Genomic DNA, 23,650 nt, shown 5'->3' with positions numbered 1-23,650 from the left:
CGCCATGGAGTTCCATCACACTTTTCCTCTCTTTATAACACCTCAATTCAGTTATGTATTTACTCTATAACGCCATGGAGTTCCATCACACTTTTCCTCTCTTTATAACACCTCAATTCAGTTATGTATTTACTCTATAACGCCATGGAGTTCCATCACACTTTTCCTCTCTTTATAACACCTCAATTCAGTTATGTATTTACTCTATAACGCCATGGAGTTCCATCACACTTTTCCTCTCTTTATAACACCTCAATTCAGTTATGTATTTACTCTATAACGCCATGGAGTTCCATCACACTTTTCCTCTCTTTATAACACCTCAATTCAGTTATGTATTTACTCTATAACGCCATGGAGTTCCATCACACTTTTCCTCTCTTTATAACACCTCAATTCAGTTATGTATTTACTCTATAACGCCATGGAGTTCCATCACACTTTTCCTCTCTTTATAACACCTCAATTCAGTTATGTATTTACTCTATAACGCCATGGAGTTCCATCACACTTTTCCTCTCTTTATAACACCTCAATTCAGTTATGTATTTACTCTATAACGCCATGGAGTTCCATCACACTTTTCCTCTCTTTATAACACCTCAATTCAGTTATGTATTTACTCTATAACGCCATGGAGTTCCATCACACTTTTCCTCTCTTTATAACACCTCAATTCAGTTATGTATTTACTCTATAACGCCATGGAGTTCCATCACACTTTTACTCTCTTTATAACACCTCAATTCAGTTATGTATTTACTCTATAACGCCATGGAGTTCCATCACACTTTTCCTCTCTTTATAACACCTCAATTCAGTTATGTATTTACTCTATAACGCCATGGAGTTCCATCACACTTTTCCTCTCTTTATAACACCTCAATTCAGATATGTATTTACTCTATAATGCCATGGGTTCCATCACACTTTTCCTCTCTTTATAACACCTCAATTCAGATATGTATTTACTCTATAACGCCATGGAGTTCCATCACACTTTTCCTCTCTTTATAACACCTCAATTCAGATATGTATTTACTCTATAACGCCATGGAGTTCCATCACACTTTTCCTCTCTTTATAACACCTCAATTCAGTTATGTATTTACTCTATAACGCCATGGAGTTCCATCACACTTTTCCTCTCTTTATAACACCTCAATTCAGTTATGTATTTACTCTATAACGCCATGGAGTTCCATCACACTTTTCCTCTCTTTATAACACCTCAATTCAGATATGTATTTACTCTATAACGCCATGGAGTTCCATCACACTTTTCCTCTCTTTATAACACCTCAATTCAGATATGTATTTACTCTATAACGCCATGGAGTTCCATCACACTTTTCCTCTCTTTATAACACCTCAATTCAGATATGTATTTACTCTATAACGCCATGGAGTTCCATCACACTTTTCCTCTATTTATAACACCTCAATTCAGTTATGTATTTACTCTATAACGCCATGGAGTTCAATCACACTTTTCCTCTCTTTATAACACCTCAATTCAGTTATGTATTTACTCTATAACGCCATGGAGTTCCATCACACTTTTCCTCTCTTTATAACACCTCAATTCAATTATGTATTTACCCTATAACATTATACAGTTCAATTATGCATTCTCTCTATCACACCTCACAATTTTTACATAGCTTTAGAACGTTACATTTTACTTTTGTACAGCACTAAATTCTAGACCTGCAATTTCTTTGTTAGAACACTAAAACCTGTTTCTGTTGGCTAGTGTTTTAATTTATATATAGTATTAATGTCTAGCTTCTTAACGTATTGTTATCCAACCTTAAAAAATATATCCATAATGTTTATATGAAATCAAAATATAGAATCAAGCCATGCAATTTCGAATAAGCAAAAACGTCTATAAGATCTAGGCATTAAATTTTTTGCACAGAATTAAAAATTAGCCTGTAATCTTTTGTAAATCACTAATTCCTACATCTGTATTGTTCTACAGCATCGTAATGTATTCCTTACGCTTTAAAGAATGTAAAATTTAACTGTGCAAACATAACAAAACAAATATTTTATACAATATTAAAACTTAGACCCGTCATTATTTATATTTACACAGCATCAAATTACTTCCAAATATTTAAGCCTAACCTTGTGTATTTATTTTACACGACACAAAGTTTATCCCTATACATTTAATTAGTTAGCGACACAGCCTAACATCACATATTTGTACAGCACCAAAATCTGACCCCTTTTTCTTTCACACAGCACCAGCATGTATCCATGTAATTCCTTTCACACAGCACCAGCATGTATCCATGTAATTCCTTTTACACAGCACCAGCATGTATCCATGTAATTCCTTTCACACAGCACCAGCATGTATCCATGTAATTCCTTTTACACATCAAAGAGTTTCCTTTCATTTTTTTTTCTTTACATTACCCCAAAATCTGTCTTCAGGTAGCTTTTGTACGTGATCGTAGTGTTTGGACATTAAATTTTTATGTACCACAAGTCTCATGCTGCTTTTGATTTGTTTTTGGATAGGGACCAAAGTCTAGTCTGATAATTCTTTAAGAAGAACGAAAGAGAACCAACCTTAACTCTGTATCTTTTTATTTAACACCATACTCTGATCCTATACATACTTTACAGCATAGAAGATGAAACTTTATTTGGAAATCTGTACGTGGTATGTTACATATCCATGAAACCAAGGGCAATACCTTTCGTAACAGCAGGTTTGGTTCACAACCAAAGTTCTTGCCATTCAACAATATAGTGCTGCCATGCATAGACTTATAGCTGAAATGATATAGAGTCCTTTCCAAAAAGAAACATTTACACATCAATATAGAGCCAAAGTACAGGGCATTAACAAGAAAGAAGTCATCAGTATTGTAAGTTAGTCCACATTTCATTATATCGTTTCTTTGTTTTGGTCTGTGAGATCTTCAGTGTCACCGTATGAAAATAAAAATATATACATACAGCAAAGTGTAAACTTACGACAGCAAAAGGCTCAAAAACCAGACCCTCTAATTTTTTGTGCTTCATTTTTCTACATGAACCTAAAACAATTAACACAAGAAAAGATCTGGGGCAGCAAAAGATTCCAAAAACCAGGCCTTTTATTGTACCAAAGTATATGTGCCTTAACTTTATAAAACATCCTCAATCTATATCTAGTTTGATTTTTTTAAAGAGAAAGAGAAGATCCAGTAATAACTTTTTGATGTAAGGTCATGTTACAAGCATTGTAATAAAAATAACACTCTAATATAAGATTCCTTCAAGTGTTTAATACGTCCAAGAAACTTCGTACATCACTGCAAATAGTTGACTATCGACAATTTGGAATTTATATAGTTTCTTTTAGTTTTAGGCCCGGCATGGCCAAGCGTGTTAAGGCGTGCGACTCGTAATCTGAGGGTCGCGTGTTCGCATCCCCGTCGCGCCAAACATACTCGCCCTTTCAGCCGTGAGTGCGTTATAATGTGACGGTCAATCCCACTATTCGATGGCAAAAGAGTAGCCCAAGAGTTGGCGATGGGTGGTGATGACTAGCTGCCTTCCCTCTAGTCTTACACTGCTAAATTAGGGACGGCTAGCACAGATAGCCCTCGAATTGTGCAAAATTCAAAAACAAACAAACTTTTAGTTTTTTTGCAATTCTAAAAATTGACCCTGTCTATTTCTATTGGTATATTCTTTGTAAGATTTGGATGTGAATAGGTTATTGGGAATTTACGTATACTGACATTTTTAACAGATATATTTATATAGATTGGTTATAACAGAACTATATAATTGAAGTCTAAGTAAATACGTACTTTAAGCATGCTCAACACACAAAGTCTCATGTAATATATAATAACCACAAACTTTTCAATAATTCTGGCCATCGTTGCGAATCAGTATGAAAACAGAAAAACTAAAAAAACCATAAACCTAACATCCTAATGTGTAGTTATTGTATGTACACACGCTTTGAAGCCTATTTTTACTTTCGTTCAGTCACATTATATCACCTTAACTCTACCAAAATGGACAAGGCTAAAAGATTTCAAATCAAATTTGAAAACTCATTCCCGTGAAATGCCCTGTTCTCAGCTATTGCTTCACACAAGCCTAACTCCTAGTGAGTTTTTTGTTTTTTCACTTCTCTACTTCCAGCCTGTGAGTCTCTCTAATCCGACGGGATGTGCTGTACTGCAGCAGAGTGGAAAATAACGCGTTTAAGAATCGCAGTCTGCACGACATAACAAAGTGAAGCAGTTTCCATTTTTTTAGGCGGTGGGAATCTCAAGTCTGCAAGTTTCGTATAAAACATAAAAATACGGAGTCACGCAGAATTTATTGAGTTAGAAACTTTCTTAACTCGTAACAGTCCCGGTTTCAGTTTTTCTTAACTGGGAGAAGAAGAGAAACAATGAGACATATAAAATAAAATTAATGGACCACATTAGCTTGGAGAGCACAGATGATATTCCATGGGATTCGCCGGCCTTGACTTAGAAACAAAATCTATGACGAGGCAATTTTGTAAAGAAACAAATCATATACATAAGTAACGTAACTCGGAAATGTATAACTTACTAATAGCTGGTACAAAAGGATACGAAAATAATATGAGAAAACAAAACAACACAATCTGTAAATGTTTAAATCCACGCGCACTATTACAACAAATGTATTCATTAGCAGTCAAATTATATTGTGAATAACAATATTTATGCTACAAAACGATGAAGGAAAAAGTAATGCAGATAACTTCATACAATGTTCTTATGAAACTTGTTCAAATCCCACGGGCTGAGAAAACTTTATAAATATACTTTACTATTCGGAATTCCCTTTTAGGTTGTAAAGTTCTCGTAAATATTCTGATGGGTTGTTGTTGTTGTTGTTTTCTATATTGGGATACGGCCCAAACCAAAATCATATATTCAAAACTGGTATCAGAAGCCAAATAAATATCCCGTATTTATCGTATTTTCTTCTTCGCCACGTCGCTATCAGCTCTCCAGTGGCATAGTGGTATGGCTGCGAACTCACAACGATGGAATCCGAGTTTCAATACCCGTGGTTGGTAAAGCACAGACAGCCAATTGAGTAGCTTTGTGCTTAATTACAAGCAAACAAAATTTTGCTACCAAATACACTGAATATAAAACGAAAAGTACAGAATCCTGACAAGTGATGACAATACATTAATGTTCATTTAATAAAATTTTTTGCCCCCCTCCCGGTAAATCAACAGTAAGTTTCTGAAATAATATCTCTAAAATCCTGTGTTCAACTTCTCGCGGTGAATAGAACGCAGATAGCCCTATTGCAGCTTTGCGCTGAAAACCAGGAAAATCAAAATGTCTCTGTAACCTTAAATGGATTCCATCTCTACCCTTGTTTGTATACAAAACATACATACTACAATGTGTCACTTTGTTAGAGTAATTGCGAATATTATACTCGTAAACATTCATATATCATTTCGTTGACAGCAAAACCTTCAGTTTTCCATTGTAAATTTAACAAAGTAATTTTATCAAAAAAGTTTAACAAAGCAAACACGAAATCACAACACAATTTCAATATTTGTTTTAGTTTTAACAAAGCAAATACGAACTTAGAATATATTCTCAATATTCGTTTCAAGACCTTTGCATTAAAAGCTCGAAACATTTTCTCGAAGCTTCCAAGATATATATTTTCGACAGATAATAGAATTCATAGGCACTACTACAAGTACACTATTCACTGCCCAAACTTTTCCATAAACAACAACCTTTGGCAGATTTACGAAAGCTCAAATATTATACAATTGCATATATCTCTAGCTCTGGGTCAGAATTTTAGAAGTTGTGTTTTTGAACACAGTTTGTGAAGAATGTTGTAATAACCTGTCTCTTGTTCAGCGCAAAGCTACATAATGGATTGTATTCTACTGACTGTTGGTATCGAAACTTGATTTCTAGCATTATTGGCCCTCAAAAACAGTATTAAGTACGTGCTTTGGCGAATCACAGAGAAAAATAACGTGAAACTCGTGTGGCCTATCTTCTCAAACTGTACATATTTCCTGTGGGTTATTTTTATCAAGCATACATTTACTAGAAGAAAAAAAAAACAGAGCTTGGTTGGAGACTACGACACACCCGTGATAACAGAAAACACCGTTATCTACAGTACCGGAGATCAGTGAGAAAAGAAACAAAAGACACACTGATCGCCAACAGCCCCTTCAGCACGAATCCGTCAAAGTTTTTACACTCTTACTAAGCAAAGTGTGTTCATTCTCGAATCTTCCTTTACTGAAGAACTGAGGCGAGTTCTTTTAACGCCCCATTTGTTTCTCTCCAGGAACTAATTTTCGTCAGGACCACATGGCTACTTTTTTGCTACCTTTCCAAACTTTAGTTTATTTATCTTCCGACAGGGAGTCAGGTAACTATCCTTCACTGTCCACCTTCTTCATTTTAATTTACGTTTATGCATTTTAAAAAAACAACAACAAAAACTTACCTGTAAACCAACAATTTCAACATAGAAGCTCGATTTCGTTTCTTTGTTTTTATACTGACAACGAATACAAGTTGTTGTATTCCTTAATGAAAATAAAACGTAAACTCCTTCGTTCTTGACACCGTCACAAATGACACTCACTACAAGAACAGTGGAAATTCTATCCTTGCAGATTCCATCATGCCAACCTTAAGTGTTGAATCAAATATACCACACGTTCGTGGATACGCTTCCTCTATCAAGCGTTAAACAAATACTAGAAAATTTATCTTTCACAGAAACGTCTTTCTCCTTTGTCAATTAAACACACTGAGATGACAAATGAATGGATGTCTATTCTGTTTATCTGTTAATCAATGATTCTATACACAGTTCAACAATCGTATTTAGAATAACAAAAACAGTGCAATGAAAACTTTCTCATAGTTTAGTTGTTCAGTAGTATATAATGTTATTTTATCCCTTTCTGCTTTATTTATTAAAACTGTTGCTTTATTACTGGGCACAAAACTACACCATGCGTTATTTATGTTGTGCCTACAACGGGTATCAAAACCTGATTTTTAGTGTTACAAGCCATCAGTCTCCCACTGTGTCAGCAGTGAGCTTACTAACTTACAATCTCAAAACTTCGGGTTAGACTCCCCTGTTGTGTAGCTTGGCGCTAAAACAAACGAGATTATTGAGTCACGAAACTCTACTGCTACTTCAAATCCGCCCTACGTGATGAGATTGAAAAGAATACGAAATAAAAGTTGAAAATAATCCCTAAAAGTAAATACGATCAGCTACGAACATAGGTACTTCACCAGGGTTGTCAAGACAACGAATGAACTGGTAACAAAGAACCTATGGCGATCATTTACCTCTTCAAACACTACTTATAAAATTAATTCATGATATGAGCCATTTCATTCTCGTGTCAGATTTCGGTCCATTAAATGTTTCAGCGGCTATCAGCCAACTGACAGTTTGAATGAAGACAGGGTCCTTTTGTGAGCACGTAATTCACTCCCGTACTCTGGTTCCATTCATTGTTTTCCACACATGCTCTTTTCACACACACGAACCACAGAAGTACAAGGTTAATGTATAACAAGAGCAGAGGTCACAAAGGGAATTAGTCACCTCTATATCGGTTTATCTTGGTCATTTTTGTTAGAGTAAAACTACTTTGAGTTATCACGTGTCTTATAACAATATCAAACCATTATAGGACAGAGAACAAAGCAAAGTTTGGTCTGCGCGCTTCTTATTTCGTCAAACATGTGTCGAGTTTCTCATACATGTAAATATCTCCAATGACTTTGCTACTCAAGGTGTGATATATGGTAACTCTTCGTACGACAGAGTATTGTATAACTGTTGCTTTAATTTTATCTTATAAGCCTAAATAATCGAGACATCCATCGACATAAAAAAATCATCTCAGACCACGCACCATGCTATCGTTTCAGAATGTCCAGAAAATCTCAGTTCTGGCGTCGATTTCTTCTGATACAATCTTGTCAATTAGACATAGTGTAAAAATCAGGCCATGTATGGCCAGATGGTTAAAGTGCTCGACTCCTAATCAGAGGGTCGCGGGTTCGAATCCCCGTCACACCAAACATGCTCCCCCTTTCATCCGTGGGAAAGTTACAATGTGATGTTCAATCCCACTATTCGTTAGAAAAAGAGCAATCCAAAAGTGGGTGGTGATGACTAGCTGCCTTCCCTCTAGGCTTTCACTGCTAAATTAGGGATGGCTCACGCAGATAACCCTCGTGTAGTTTAGCGCGACATTCAAAACACACCTAATCACGTGCTCTTAACTCATCAGGAAAGCAAATATTCATCATATGTGTTCAAATTTAATATCCACTAGTAGAACTTTGTTCCATGTCAATCCTTCTTTCTTTATTATATGATTTACTTCTTTAACAAGAATATCAGCAATCATTTCATGATTTTAAACAGTTTATTTTTATTAATTTTAAACATACGTGAGGATTCTACATGTAATAGCAAGTAAGAATGGTTAGATCTATTCAAAACACAAGAACACTGGTATTCCAGTATTTGGAAAAGCTGTATAAATGCTCCATATTTAGTTAAACATTTGATACTCAACAGAATTTATTGCACTTTTACTGAATCTTTCAAATTTGGCTACAGTACCTACTATGTCTCTACATATTATTTCGACTACGTGTTAAAATTTCATTAGACTTACTTAAAAATAAACCACTATTCATAACTTTTGTTGTGTTGTTGTTTTACAGCGTATCTTCATACAAACTGAAACAAATAAGTATTGTAAATTGAATATTTAGATCATTTGTTTTATCATAAAAAACTTGTCGAATGTTAATCGATATGCGATGTCTTTATATATTGATTTTCTTTATTGGCCTAGCATATCCAGTTAGGGCAATCGATTTGCAATCTGTGGATTCAAATCTCCGTCCAACCTAAACATGCTCGCCCTTTCAGCCATGAAAGCATTATCATGTTACGGTCAGTCCCACTATTTGTCTGTAAAAGAGTATCCCAAGAGTTAGTAGCGGGTAGTCATAACTAGCTGTCTTAATCGTTCACTGTTAAATAAGAGACGACTAATACAGATTTCTATCATGCAGTTTTGCACGATTTTCCTAACAAACGCTCTTTATTAGCAAATTAAACATTACAGTTGTTGTTTCATTAAAAAGATGACAGAATACAGATACTTTCATGTCTGTCAATGAAGACAGATCGGACTTCTTCCCTCGTGCTTCTAGTACACGTAATATCACCAGAACTTTAAAACTGCTCTTATTTTACCAACAGGCTCTCACCCACTAATACCTCCATTTACCCACTATCTTCTAACCCAGCTGCCTTTTTAAACCACTCACGCAAAAATCACATTCAACCCAATTGGTCACTCACACATATAAAACCCCATACTTTACGTTTTACATCTAACACTTCATCCAATTCCCAGCCCGTCTATCGATTCATCCATTCTTTTCTACTAACTAATCTCCTATCTACTGTAAACATCACTCTCAGTTTAATAATCAGTACTAGCGGTCTCTCACTGAAAAAAAAAAAAAAGGAGTTTAATTTGCAATGTGTACATTTCGAAAATACCTGTTTTCACGAACGTTAAATGAGTGATTAATTTTTCTGTATGAAGATAACTCTATAAGTTTTCTCATCTCACTTCGTAAATGCTATTCATTAGCTGTGAGGCCTAAACATAACAAAGTTGAAAACCCATTAAGTTGTACATCTGCTAAAATATGTTTTCTATATAAAACAAACTAATGAGTGTCATCAATGGTTTTGTATCATAAACATAAAAAATATAGTTTTCTATTGACACCAAACACAGACTGAACATCTGAAATAAAAAACAAATAATTTGTCTGAAACTGAACCTTCATGGGTGACTTGAGAAAAAGAAAACCATACCGACATAAAATCACGAGACATTTGTAGCTCAAAAAACCTAAAGGGACATAAAACCACAGAAAAACATCCTTAACAAAAAAACAACATAAAATTATTGCTGCACAATAGGGTATCTGCTTTCCGTCTCCACCAAGGGGAAGTAACCCAGGAATTTTAGTATTATAATTGTAACTTACCGCTGACCCACGGTACACTTTTTATTACAAATTTGAAAAGATATTTTTATACGAATACTTTGATTACCATATAAATATCTCTTATTTCACAGTGTTCAAGTTCATATTTCACAAATACCAGCTTAATTAAACTATTAAAAAATAAAACTCGCTAACTATATTTACTCACAATAGTTGTTTACCTATATTTTAATAAACCATTTTCAGGTCTTAATGAAATATATTTTTACAAATAAATTTTAATAGCACCTGTTATGTTATTTTTATAAAGTTGGAATATATGTCATTTCTTACAGAACTAAACACACTGTTTCTGGTTAAGTTAACCCTACCATACCACATAAACATATGTAACCCTTACGTAGTACGCATAAAGACATGGGATTTATGTTGTATTTTACAAAACTAACAAGCAGTCTTTCGTTAAGTTAACCCTCCTACACATGCATACGGCGTAAGGGTTACGTATGTACGCACAGATCGATAATTTTATAATAATATAGTGAAGAAAAGGTATTTCTAATAACTATTAATTTTTCACATACAATAGATTTTTACCAGCTATTATTTTGTATATGCAGTGCTTCAGGTAAACTAATTTAATCACGACAGTTTCAAACTTCTAGTACTTACACTCGCTTATCATTATCATGGAGAGTTTAACTCGAAACATCACTCGCTCATCTACCTTTTTATGATATCACAAAACTATTGTAAGATACTTGTAGAATGAAAAAAAACACACGTAATTTTAAAATATTCTGCTTGTTCGTTGTTATACATAAAGCTATTGGTGCCCAACCTGGGTATCAAAATGCGAATTTGAGCGATTATAAACCCTCAGATTTATCGCTGAGACACAGGAAGGCGAAATGAGCATCAACCGTAATATAGTGTTTCACAACCGCTTAGTCTGTAAAGCCAGAACAACACGTGGTCACACGCAAAATGTTCAAATAAAAGTTAAACCTTCATCTTAAGAGAAAATGAATGTGAATCAACGACTGTGAAATATAATTCGTAATAAACGATTAAAACACATATTAAAACTTAACACAAAAAATACATCGTCTTCGTGGTTAGTTTTGGCGCCAAAATGAACTCATTCAATAGATTTGATCTAAAACAAGTACTAATAGTAATTTCAAAGAGTACCTGACTCTCCAGGGTACGTACATGTCATACCCAAACCCCGGGAGTGAGACAGAGCGAACTAATAGTAATATTTTTAGTGGTATATTTCCTATCCACGTTACGTGTGTGCATACACGCTTCAAAATATTAATGTATTTATTATGTTATCCTGTCGTAACATGTTACACTTCTTCTTTCTTTCTTTCATGATCTGAGGGTCGCGGGTTCGAATCCCAGTTACACCAAACACGCTCACCCTTTCAGTCGTGGGATCGTTATAAAGTTACAGTCAATCCCAGTGTTCGTTGGTAAAAGAGTAGCCCAAGGGTTGGCGGTGGGTGGCGATGACTAGCTGCCTTCCCTCTAGTCTTTCACTGCCAAATTATGGAGGGCTAGCGTAGATAACCTTCATCTAGCTTTGCGCGATACTCGTAACAAACCCTGATATTAAATTACCAACAGATATTCCATAACCAAGCGCCAAGTTTCGACTGTTGGTAGGTATACCTTTTTTTTTTCACTCTTTCAAGTACACCTGAAATATTATGGAATAAAAACAAATACCAACAGTAACTTAATTAGCTAAAGATGGCACCTGATACACAGGTAACAATTCCAAAGATCATTTTCTTCTAGGTCTACCTACGGATAAGTTACTATTACTAAAATGTACAGCACTACAGAAAAGCAAATGTCTTAAACTTTTTTTTCATTATTTATAAAATGTCAGTAGAAGATTAAAGATATTAGTTGTGGTTATCTACATGGTAGTTCCAGGTGGCTCAGGGACAAGTCTATGGGCTTGTAACGTTATGGGCAGAGCATATATAGCAAACTGTGTAGTTTTGTGTTTAACATTTAAAAAAAAATTATGACTTATAATACGAAACTTTCGCGGGTTTAGGTAAAAACGTAACTAAAAGATGTGCTAATACAAGTTTGTTATTTCATTTTTTTAAATATTGGCATCACTCTTCCCAATTTTGCATATTTTTCAGCGAAAAAATTATAATTAACGGGCACGAATATGTAAAACATAGAATCTGTTTACAGTAATGAAAAAGATAGTTCAATTGGTACTGAAGATTATAGAAACTAACGATAAAACATGAGGTTCTCGCACCTTGTGGAATATTATACAAACGATAATCCTTTTATCAAATTTATCTTTGCTAAACAACGTTAAATATTTGAGACTTAAAACCTACCTTTTTGTTCTTTTCACTTTTAAATTTTTATTTTCACATATTCTGCTTATTTTCAAGAGATGTTGTTCTACAAGAAAAAAAAAAGCCGTAGTTTTATACAATTTGATTATAATTACAAATCTGGTGTGGTTCACAGCAGGAGATAATTGTAGAAAGTCTACAACAAGAAGACGTGTTATGGTCCCTTTTCCCTGTTTTCTATAAAACATGTAGTTTAGTTCTGTTTTTAATTTCGCGCGAAGCGACACGAGGGCTATCTGCACTAGCCGTCCCTAATTTAGCAGGATAAGACAAGAGAGAAGGCAGCTAATCATCACTACCCACCACCAACTCTTGGGCGACTCCTTTACCAACGAATAATGGGATTGACCGTCACATTATAACGCCCCCACGGCTGGGAGGGCATGTTTGGTGCGACCGGGATTTGAACCCGCAATCCTGGGATTATGAGTCGAACGCCTTAACCCACCTGGCCGTGCCGGGCCCAAAACATACAGTAAAACGTTAGGTGAACATTTGAATGATTTCTGTATCGTTTTAGTTTGTTTAAATAGGTAAAGAATCACACTGCAATTCCAAAAGGTTCACAAAAATTCTTTTCATACATCGAATAACCTGAAGTTATCTAAGAGGGAGAATGCCATAGGGTTTCAGTTTTTTTATTACAGAACACTGTGGCTCTTGCACTATAACTTCTAATTTACTATAAAAACAAAAAAAGAGTAAATAAATTATCACAAGCACAGAAGACACATTTATTTATGATTTTTCTGGATGTCAAAATCCACATAACTTGCCAGTACGTCATGATATCGTATCTTAACTATCTCTGTTGCGCTTTAGCAAGTGGCTGAATGGTAACCTTATATTTACCATTCATCTCATATAAACAAATAAACCATTTATCAAAATAATGTTTCGTTCAAGCAGTTACTGGCAACAGAAACGCTCGAACAATGTGGCCTGTCACAAGTAGATGAGTTTCTAGTAAATATTGGAATGCATTAGCTGTTTTGGGAAAACAAAATTATACAAAATACTATCATCTGGTATAACTTTATGTATATATTTATTTACAGTTCTTATTTCTTAATTAACAATTAGTCTGATACTTTAACATATTTGAAGAATAAAAAAAAATGAATATATTTACGTTCTCTGTTGGTTTATTATAGGTAGAGAGCAAAGTGTTCGCACTTTGTTTCAACTACCTCATGAGTAGCCTTAGTTTCCGAATAAAGTTGGACATCTCTTAATAGATCGATACTTCTGTAGCTCGCAGGAGCAACCTGACAATTGGTCGGGTTCAGAATATTTATAACAAAAAGTTTAGCTCTTTGTTCTTTCGTAAAAGAAAAATAACTGAAAACTAGTTACATTCTAAGGATGTTGAAGAACAAGTTTTAGATAACTTTATGCAAAACTAGTAACATTCTGAAAATGTTGTAGAACAAGTTTCAGATAACTTCATGTAAAACTAGTAACATTCTGAAAATGTTGTAGAACAAGTTTCAGATAACTTCATGTAAAACTAGTAACATTCTGAAAATGTTGTAGAACAAGTTTCAGATAACTTCATGTAAAACTAGTAACATTCTGAAAATGTTGTAGAACAAGTTTCAGATAACTTCATGTAAAACTAGTAACATTCTGAAAATGTTGTAGAACAAGTTTCAGATAACTTCATGTAAAACTAGTAACATTCTGAAAATGTTGTAGAACAAGTTTCAGATAACTTCATGTAAAACTAGTAACATTCTGAAAATGTTGTAGAACAAGTTTCAGAACACGTTCAGATGAGTTCATCTAAAACTAGTAACGTTCTTAGAATGTTGTTGAACAAGCTCAGACGAGTTCATCTAAAACTGGTAACGTTCTGAGAATGTTGTAGAACAAGCTCAGACGAGTTCATCTAAAACTGGTAACGTTCTGAGAATGTTGTTGAACAAGCTCAGACGAGTTCATCTAAAACTAGTAACGTTCTGAGAATGTTGTAGAACAAGTTCGGATGAGTTCATCTAAAACTAGTAACGTTCTGAGAATGTTGTAGAACAAGCTCAGACGAGTTCATCTAAAGCTGGTAACGTTCTGAGAATGTTGTTGAACAAGCTCAGACGAGTTCATCTAAAACTGGTAACGTTCTGAGAATGTTGTTGAACAAGCTCAGACAAGTTCATCTAAAACTGGTAACGTTCTTAGAATGTTGTTGAACAAGCTCAGACGAGTTCATCTAAAACTAGTAACGTTCTGAGAATGTTGTAGAACAAGTTCGGATGAGTTCATCTAAAACTAGTACGTTCTCAAGACGTTGTGGAACACGTTCAGATGAGTTCATCTAAAACTAGTAACGTTCTGAGAATGTTGTAGAACAAGTTCGGATGAGTTCATCTAAAACTAGTAACGTTCTGAGAATGTTGTAGAACAAGCTCAGACGAGTTCATCTAAAGCTGGTAACGTTCTGAGAATGTTGTTGAACAAGCTCAGACGAGTTCATCTAAAACTGGTAACGTTCTGAGAATGTTGTTGAACAAGGTCAGACTAGTTCATCTAAAACTGGTAACGTTCTTAGAATGTTGTTAAACAAGCTCAGACGAGTTCATCTAAAACTAGTAACGTTCTGAGAATGTTGTAGAACAAGTTCGGATGAGTTCATCTAAAACTAGTAACGTTCTAAGAATGTTGTAGAACAAGTTCGGATGAGTTCATCTAAAACTAGTAACGTTCTCAAGACGTTGTGGAACACGTTCAGATGAGTTCATCTAAAACTAGTAACGTTCTGAGGTTGTTGTAGAACAAGTTCAGATGAGTTCATTTAAAACTAGTAACGTTCTAAGAATGTTGTAGAACACGTTCGGATGAGTTCATCTAAAACTAGTAACGTTCTCAAGACGTTGTGGAACACGTTCAGATGAGTTCATCTAAAACTAGTAACGTTCTGAGGTTGTTGTAGAACAAGTTCAGATGAGTTCGTTTAAAACTAGTAACGTTCTCAAGACGTTGTGGAACAAGTTTCAGACGAGTTCATCTAAAACTAGTAACGTTCTGAAAATGTTGTAGAACAAGCTCAGACGAGTTCATCTAAAACTAGTAACGTTCTGAGAATGTTGTAGAACATGTTCGGATGAGTTCATCTAAAACTAGTAACGTTCTAAGAATGTTGTAGAACAAGTTCGGATGAGTTCATCTAAAACTAGTAACGTTCTAAGAATGTTGTAGAACAAGTTCATATGTAAAAGAAAATTATAAAAGACGTAACTTTGATTTACCTCTTGAAAATATTCCTCACTTCTTTTCAATCTCTGTTAAGAATGAAATTCTGCAGCTGTAGTGTCGAACCTATCTTATACTATACTGACAGATGTATTTCTCCAGTAGCGTTGTACAATTTTAAATCGGAATTCACACATGGACCGTTACATAAAAAAACTGTAAACTGTATACAGCGACAGTAAAATAAATACAATTTCATGCAGGGTAACGAGGACTATTTAGCCTAGTTTAAGCGCACATGTGGATAACCATCATCGCATCACTTTAGTCGATTTTCATTTCTTCTATTGTTCACTTCTGGTTTCGGTCTCACTTCCATTATCATATACACGAACAACGAATTCAATCATACATACTCATCAATAGAATCCATTGTAACATACCAAACCACACAAGTTAAAGTTTTAATTCCAAGAGTACATCTTTCATTTCGCTAAGCGCCTACTTCACAAGGCTGTAGTATTAGCTTTGAAAAACATAAAACCAAACAGTTGTTCAAATCAAATATTCTAAAATAGAATTATACGAGCAAAACTAGCTGCTAAACATCTTCTACAACAACGTCGTGCGATCCTTGTGTACAGAACAAAGGTAGTGACTCGTGTGTATATATTTTTACAGAGAAAAAAAAAAGTGTTCAAAGAGCGCAAACTTTAACTGACCAATTAACAATCCGCACAAAACATAAAACTGACTAGGTCTAACCTGCGATAGTCATAGTGTGTGTGTTGGGGGTAGCATCTAATTCTGACTCGGCTCCACTCAGGCTAGTTTTATATTAGAATTTCCTTTTCTATGATACACATGCGACTTTTGTTCCAGCTTTGTTGAGAATACATTCACACAAACTGTGCCCGTCTCCGATCAAATTCGCACGTGATTTTGTTTACCCTTCTTTAATTATTGAGATTTTACGACACATTTTTATGTCTTCTGACATCAAATTGTGATTTTCTTTCTAACGCAATTATGCTACAGACGAAGTGTTTTTTTTTAAACTTTAGTAACCTTACAATGATTGCCAATAGAAATATTTTCAAAAGGGTCCTAGGGGATCAGCTATCAAATTGTAAGTTAACAAACCGCAAGCACAGTCTTTGAACTATTGAAAATATTAAGTTTAACTACAATATTAGGTTTACATCATAATATTTGCAATTTTTGTGGAATGTGGGAGGAGACAAATGCCCCTTTCTGCGGGCACCCGTCAACCTGGCACCCCTTTTAATTAAAAGTTGTTTCGCGGACTCCACAAACCTATAGATGTTTTTTGTTTTGATAACATAAAGGTTTCATGTACATGAAAGCTGTATTTCTACATCATACGTTTTAATTCATATAAATTTGACTTTAAGAGAAACATATTCTGTACTACAAATAATATTTTTTAGAAATATCTGTGAAATTTCAGACATTACAACAGACCCCAAATTGAGAAAAGCTGCTGTAGATATTCTATTGTGCTTCGCTATTCCTTCTTATTACACTAAATCTACATTAAAATTCAAAATTAAATCCCTACAGTACATAATGTTCGTCTATGACATTACGACAATAATTGAAAATAATGGGTCGCTATGAGTTAATGTTATCTGTTTTGTTGTAAAATATTCATTTCTCACAATTCACTTTGTCTCACACTTCGTAAGTAAAACAAAAAAAAAAACTTTATTTCTGAAACAACAACATACAAATTTCTCCATTTGTAGTATAGTCGTCTTGTAGGTCAGATAATTTATATTAAGAAGATGACTTCATAATACGAGGTTATTTTAAATTTCTTTTTGATGGTAGTCACTAGTAGGTGATGAGGTTTATTTACAAGTGATAATAGGTAGGTTTTGGAGGCAGCACGTGAATAAGGGTTACACAAAATTCATGGTAAACGAGACACTAAAAAAGCTTGGTTAGGATAAAGTTGAATAAAACGAGTGAAATAATAATAATAAAATATACTACATTTTGTTCAAACGTTGGTGAAAGCATTTAACAACGTATTAATTGATAATTACAGTTAGGTCAAAAGAAGGATAGAGCACAGGTTTCAATATAAAGTAAGCAGTGGTAATGACTGCAGATATATGAAATTCAGTTTATATATGCCAACTGACAGTATTACATCAATTACTTAAGAGTAAACAACCCAGATTACAAGAGCATATGCAGAAAAAATTGCTAATTTCTCAGTTCTATCTAGTAACAGTGATAAAGAAACTTGTTAGCAAGTGCAAGAGAAACATCGATGCGTGCGTGACGTTATAAAAGCTAGGCAGAAGGTAGACATGTCTGCGGCCAGCCAATAGGGATAAAGGTATACGTAAACATAAACTCAAGGAGAATAAATAAAAAATAAAGAGAGCCGAAGGAGATTGGGACATACCTTGGTTACGGTCAAAGGCTAGATGGGATTTGCAGGACCAGGAAAGATCTTTGGGGTCTAACAGGATATGAACAAGGATTCAAACAGGGAGAGGGAAAGTATCTGCATGCTCCAAAATAATCTGTTCATGGTCATGCCGTTGCGCAGCCATAAGTTAGTAGTACGCTGGGTAAAATAGATCTTCACTTTTTTCTAAATAAAAAGTAGTTACCTAGTTTATTTCTTCTTAATTTAACGTTAGTTTATTCTATAAAATACATTTCAAAACACAGTTGTTAATAAGTTACGATACTTGTTCACCAAAACATACACTGAATACTTCAGTATTACTACGCCAATAATGCACAAAATGATTCTGTCGTGTCATCTAGTGATAAGCGAACACACTATTTCTCATTATTTAATTTAAATAAGATTGCTCTTAATTTATACTTTTGAATTGTAAATAATTAACACAAATATGTAAAGGGGATGGTTTAAACATATTTCTCATTGTAGAAAAATGTTTTTAAATGGGATTATCAGTTAGTAATTCAAGGTGAAAAGACGTTAAATAATAATGTAAATAAGTTTTTTATTAGCATAGTTATCTCTTATTAAAGGACGGATTTGAATTTATTTTCTAATATATATTTATCATAAATAGATTTGAAGGATTTCATAAGAGTGTGTAAGCAGGATGCGTCGTGTTTTGCACGTACATGTTTTGGTGTAAATAAATAATGTTTAGGTATGAATTTATGAAAAAAAAACACAAGTGATATGCTAATACTAATCTTAAAATTTTTAATCAATTTTATTTTAATATATGCGCTTGTTTCAGTTTGAAGCATGTGACGTGTATTGTTGGACAAGTATTGCGCAAGCACTACCTGCTCTCTAAATTTGTAGAAGATTCTCGAGCGTAAAAATCAAAAACGTGATTAACAGTATTGTTGCCAATTAAACTTTCTAGAACCTCGCCTAAAAGCTCGTAAATCGACGCGCCAAAAGACAACGATAGATTATTGTTGGTTATCTACGATCAGTACAGTATAAGCCTCGGAAACTATAATTGTGGTTAACAGTCATTAATGGAGAAACTACAGAATTTCACCAGTAACATTTATAGAGTTAGAACATTACAAACCGTTCAATTTCAGTGAATAAACTACGTACGTTAGTTATTCTGCGAGGACATTAAATATCTTTGTCGGTAAAAAAGTCAACATGTAAGCGGTGTGAGGCCAACCAAGCTACCTAGTTAAAGTGAAGTTTAACAACTTCAACTCCGTATTAATTTGCTCGTCGTGGACGAGGGTCGTCGATAAAAATATTCATTTCTGGACCGGATATAAGGCTCAGTATAGTTTGTAAAACTGTTGTACATAAACCATCATTTGTAATTACTATTAGTAATAACCATTATTATAAACTGTATTGTTTGTATATTAAAATATATTTGCGTTAAGAAAGAAAAAATGTATACATCAATCCTGTTAACAGATATTTTAATTTTATATATAATGTGATTTAATTAACTTCTAAATTCAAATTTCCAGCTATTTGAAATATTAATACGTAGTTTACGTAACATAATAAATCGGAGATTCATCCGAAATGAATTCTAATACGTAACACATCTAGGACAAAATAACGTTCAATATAACAAACCCCAATTTTCAGTTAGTTTTTTTTATATTTTAAACAACTAGTGATTTGAAATTATTGATAAATCACATCCACACATACTTATATATAAAATATGTAGGTAACATGTTACTTATTTAAAACTAATATGCAAATATTCTTCGGGAAGTATAACAATATTATAGTGCCACTTTTGTTTGTTTAGGAATTTCGCACAAAGCTACTCGAGGGCTATCTGTGCTAGCCGTTCCTAATTTAGCAGTGTAAGACTAGAGGGAAGGCAGCTAGTCATCACCACCCACCGCCAACTCTTGGGCTACTCTTTTACCAACGAATAGTGGGATTGACCGTCACATTATACACCCCCACGGCTGGGAGGGCGAGCATGTTTAGCGCGACGCGGGCGCGAACCCGCGACCCTCGGATTACGAGTCGCACGCCTTACGCGCTAGGCCATGCCGGGCCTATAGTGCCACAACCGAGGAAAAGGGTTAAAATTCTTGAAAGTTTTCGATAGTTTCTTAATTGTATCGTACCTGAAAGTGTTAATAATAGGAAAACAACATTTTTTATCTGTCAAATTTAAAATACACAAAACGTAAAACCAAAATGGCATCATAATACCACGTTGCTACCCTAGGTTTCAGAAAATGAAGGTTTGGACAAGAAATGTGATGATGAATGTTTTTCTTTTAGGGACCCCGGTTGCCGAAAACCAACGCAAATTCAGGAAAAAAACAACAACATCAGAGCCGAAAAACGGATTGGAGACGCCAAATTATGTAGCCGTAATCCAATAATACAATCTAAAAGAGCTTATTCTTCTGATTGAAAATATACAAATATACACTCATAAGTGAAATCTGTAAAATGCCTTGCCAGAAACTTAAACATAGAAAGAATGCAGACTGCTACACCTGTGGCATTTGTAGATACTGCTTACCTTTAGATTCATGCTTGAATACAGCGAATTATACTAAATGGAAGCGAAGAAATGGCGCTAAAAGTGAAGAAAGAAGAGTAAGGAGAGGGCAAGTGTCGTGAGAGGTCAAAATCGAATTACTTTAAAAAAGTAAGGTGTATGATACTGATTGTATAGATGGAAACGCTGAAACATCTAAAACCATTAATGCTATATGTAGCTGTATGTTTTTCATATTTAACTATTTAAAATCTAAAAAAAAACAAAAACGATTTTAAATAGTAGAGTCAAGTACTTTATTTTTACCACTCATCTCTCTCTCTCGAGAGAGAGATATCTGGGTAATCATATTTACCCTGGAGGGGTCAGGTGCACTTTGACCTCTTTCTCCTTCCTTTACTTATATGATCATGCAATGTTGGTTGGTATGGCTACTGCTTTAGGGTCAGAGTGGACTGAATTTCTCCGACCCTTTTAAGGGTAATGTCCATGTTCTGGTTTCATACATTTATAAATATTATTTGCCCTATCAGTAGGAAGTCTAATTTGATGGTGGCCTCTTTTTGCCCTCCCCCCTATATGTATATTTATTTAGTTAGTTAGTTTTTCCATTTATTTATTTTTATGTTTAAAATATATGTTTATCAGGGAGAGGTATTTAGGACTATCTTCATCATGTATGAGGTACGTGTCTAGTTCGCATAATAATTCAATTTTAATCCAGTTTTTATCAAAATACGTTATTGTACTATATAGGAGTCTATCTGGTATGGTTGGTATGTTTGAATACTTGTGTATGAATTTAGATAATGTGGTTCTGGGAACTCTGTGCTGTTGTGAGGAATGTGTTTTGTATTGTTTGTTTCTTGATTTTAATTATTTTGTCACTTACATTAATCCAAGCTGAAGCTGCATAGTCAGTTACTGGTCTAATGTATGTTTTGTAAATTTTTAGTATATTGTCTGTTGATACTCCACTATTCTTGCCAGTTAGACTCCTAGCATAGTTGGTTCTTCGCCAGACTTTACTTTTAATTTCATTTAAATGGTTAATCCATGTTAATTTTGAATCATAGGTTAGTCCTAGAATTGTTACCGATGTGGCAGTCTGAAGTAGTGTTATATTCATATATATTTCAGGCTGTAGTTTTTGTGTTTTGTCAGCTTTGTAAAAACAAGTTGTGTTTTTCCTGTATTTATTTTTATTCTGTATTTTTGACAGTATTTGCTTATTCTATTTAATTGTGGTTGCATGTTTGTAGCCGCTATTATTGGTGTTGTAGCACTTTTCCAGACTGCCACATCATTAGCGAACAGTGAATCCATACCAGTCAGCGCCTTCTGGGACATATTTCAAAACCTGCCGCGACACCAAAAGAGGTTAGGTTATTGTGACTTGGATGGGTCTTACAAAAGAGTAATAAGGATTTTCAGCTTCTAGAGGCAGCGATAGCAAATTATTTTAGTGGTGCGCGAAATACAGATGTAACGGATTTACTGTTATAATTTATTTTAATACCTATATTTTTCATCAGTTTGATGCATGTAATGTATATTGTTAAATGTGTTTATGCAAGTCCCGCCTGTTCTCTAAATTTGTAGAATATTCTCTAGCTAAGAAATCAACAATGCGATTGCCAATATTGTTGCCAAATAAAATTTCTTGAACTTCTCCTAGTAGTTTACAAATTGACATGCCAGAAAACAGTTACATATTATTGGTCAGCTACAATCACTATACTATAAGTCACGGAAGCTACACTTGTGCTTAACGTTTATTAATCGGAAAACTACAGAATTTGACCAGAAACGTTTATAGATTTCGAACATTACGAATCGTTCAAGTTCAGAGAATGTATTTCAGGCATTAGTATTTCTACGAGGTCATTAGACATCTTCTTCTGTCAAAAGTAAGGTTGTAAACCGCGTTAAATCAAACAAGAAAGATAGAGTTAACTAGTATTCCCGTCAAATAAAGTATATCTGTGTGGTGACATAAAAATAATTTGCCCCTCGTGAACCTGGACCGTCGCTAAAATATTAAGTTCCAGTCCATATATAAGGCTTAATATCGTTTATGAGTTTGTAAAATGTTTATATATAAGTAATTATTTATAATGACCGTTATTATAAATTGCATTGTTGTTTGTATGTTAAAATATATTTGTGTTAAGAATAACCTTAGTACATATTAACATTTAATAACTTCTCAATTTAAATTCAAATTTCCGCATATTTGAAATCGTCATACGTAACGTACGTAACATAATAAATCGAAGACTGGTCCGAGGTAAATTATAATATGCAACACTGGTAATTTCCTTTATAAAGTATAGAAATGAAATATAGTAGTGTAATTCAAATTTTCTGTATTTTGTCTGCTGTTACAGTTATGTCTTGAGGGTTGGGGTGGTAGTATTCATGTACATACTCACCCTGCAGATGTATTAAATATTGACATAAGCCTTGCAAGAAGTTATCTCTACAAGGTAACATGACAGTAACGAGCTTCTCAAATTACACTTTAAACTTCTCGATAAACAGACAAAATATCAGAGGGTAAACTTTTACTGGATTTACTCACGTTTTTTCTCAGACAAGTGCTTGATGAATATTATGACTGCGTTTGTTTGTGTGTGTTTTGTTGTTGCTGTTCTTTTTATGTTAAATTGGTTCAAATTGCTTATTACTTCCATAATTGTATAAAACACTTTGTAGTCTCAAATGTATAATCCAAATTCAAATGACAGGTTTAAGTATGGTTAAAATTTTGATAAGTTAACGGTTTGCTTGTTTTATTGTTAAGGTAGAAACTAAACACTGGGTTATTGGGGGTTGTGTCGATCACGGGGATCAAACATTCAATTTTAACATAATAAGATCTCAAGCCTACCGCTGATAATTCAGAATTACCTGGATTCATCTCACAATTCAATCGTCACACTGTAATGGCTCCTATCTTTGAGAGGGATTC

At 34.2% G+C, this 23,650-nt stretch overlaps 1 protein-coding gene across 10 annotated transcripts in view; it reads right to left on the bottom strand.

Moving 5' to 3' along the window:
- LOC143225071 (poly(rC)-binding protein 3-like) overlaps positions 1-18,262 on the bottom strand; it is a 334,733-nt gene extending 316,471 nt beyond the window's left edge. For 9 of the 10 annotated variants that reach the window (XR_013013597.1, XR_013013599.1, XR_013013600.1 and 6 more), the window contains exon 1: positions 18,126-18,262. The gene's annotated coding sequence lies outside the window, so the exon portion shown is untranslated. The remainder of the gene's footprint in view (positions 1-18,125) is intronic. The other variant, XM_076453781.1, reaches the window with a different exon arrangement.
- Positions 18,263-23,650: the final 5,388 nt, after the last annotated feature.

Source organism: Tachypleus tridentatus, chromosome 9, assembly GCF_004210375.1.
Source record: "Tachypleus tridentatus isolate NWPU-2018 chromosome 9, ASM421037v1, whole genome shotgun sequence".
Classification (NCBI taxonomy): domain Eukaryota; kingdom Metazoa; phylum Arthropoda; class Merostomata; order Xiphosura; family Limulidae; genus Tachypleus; species Tachypleus tridentatus.
Note: the sequence above shows the minus strand (reverse complement) of the source record. Positions and strands in the feature narration are given on the sequence as shown.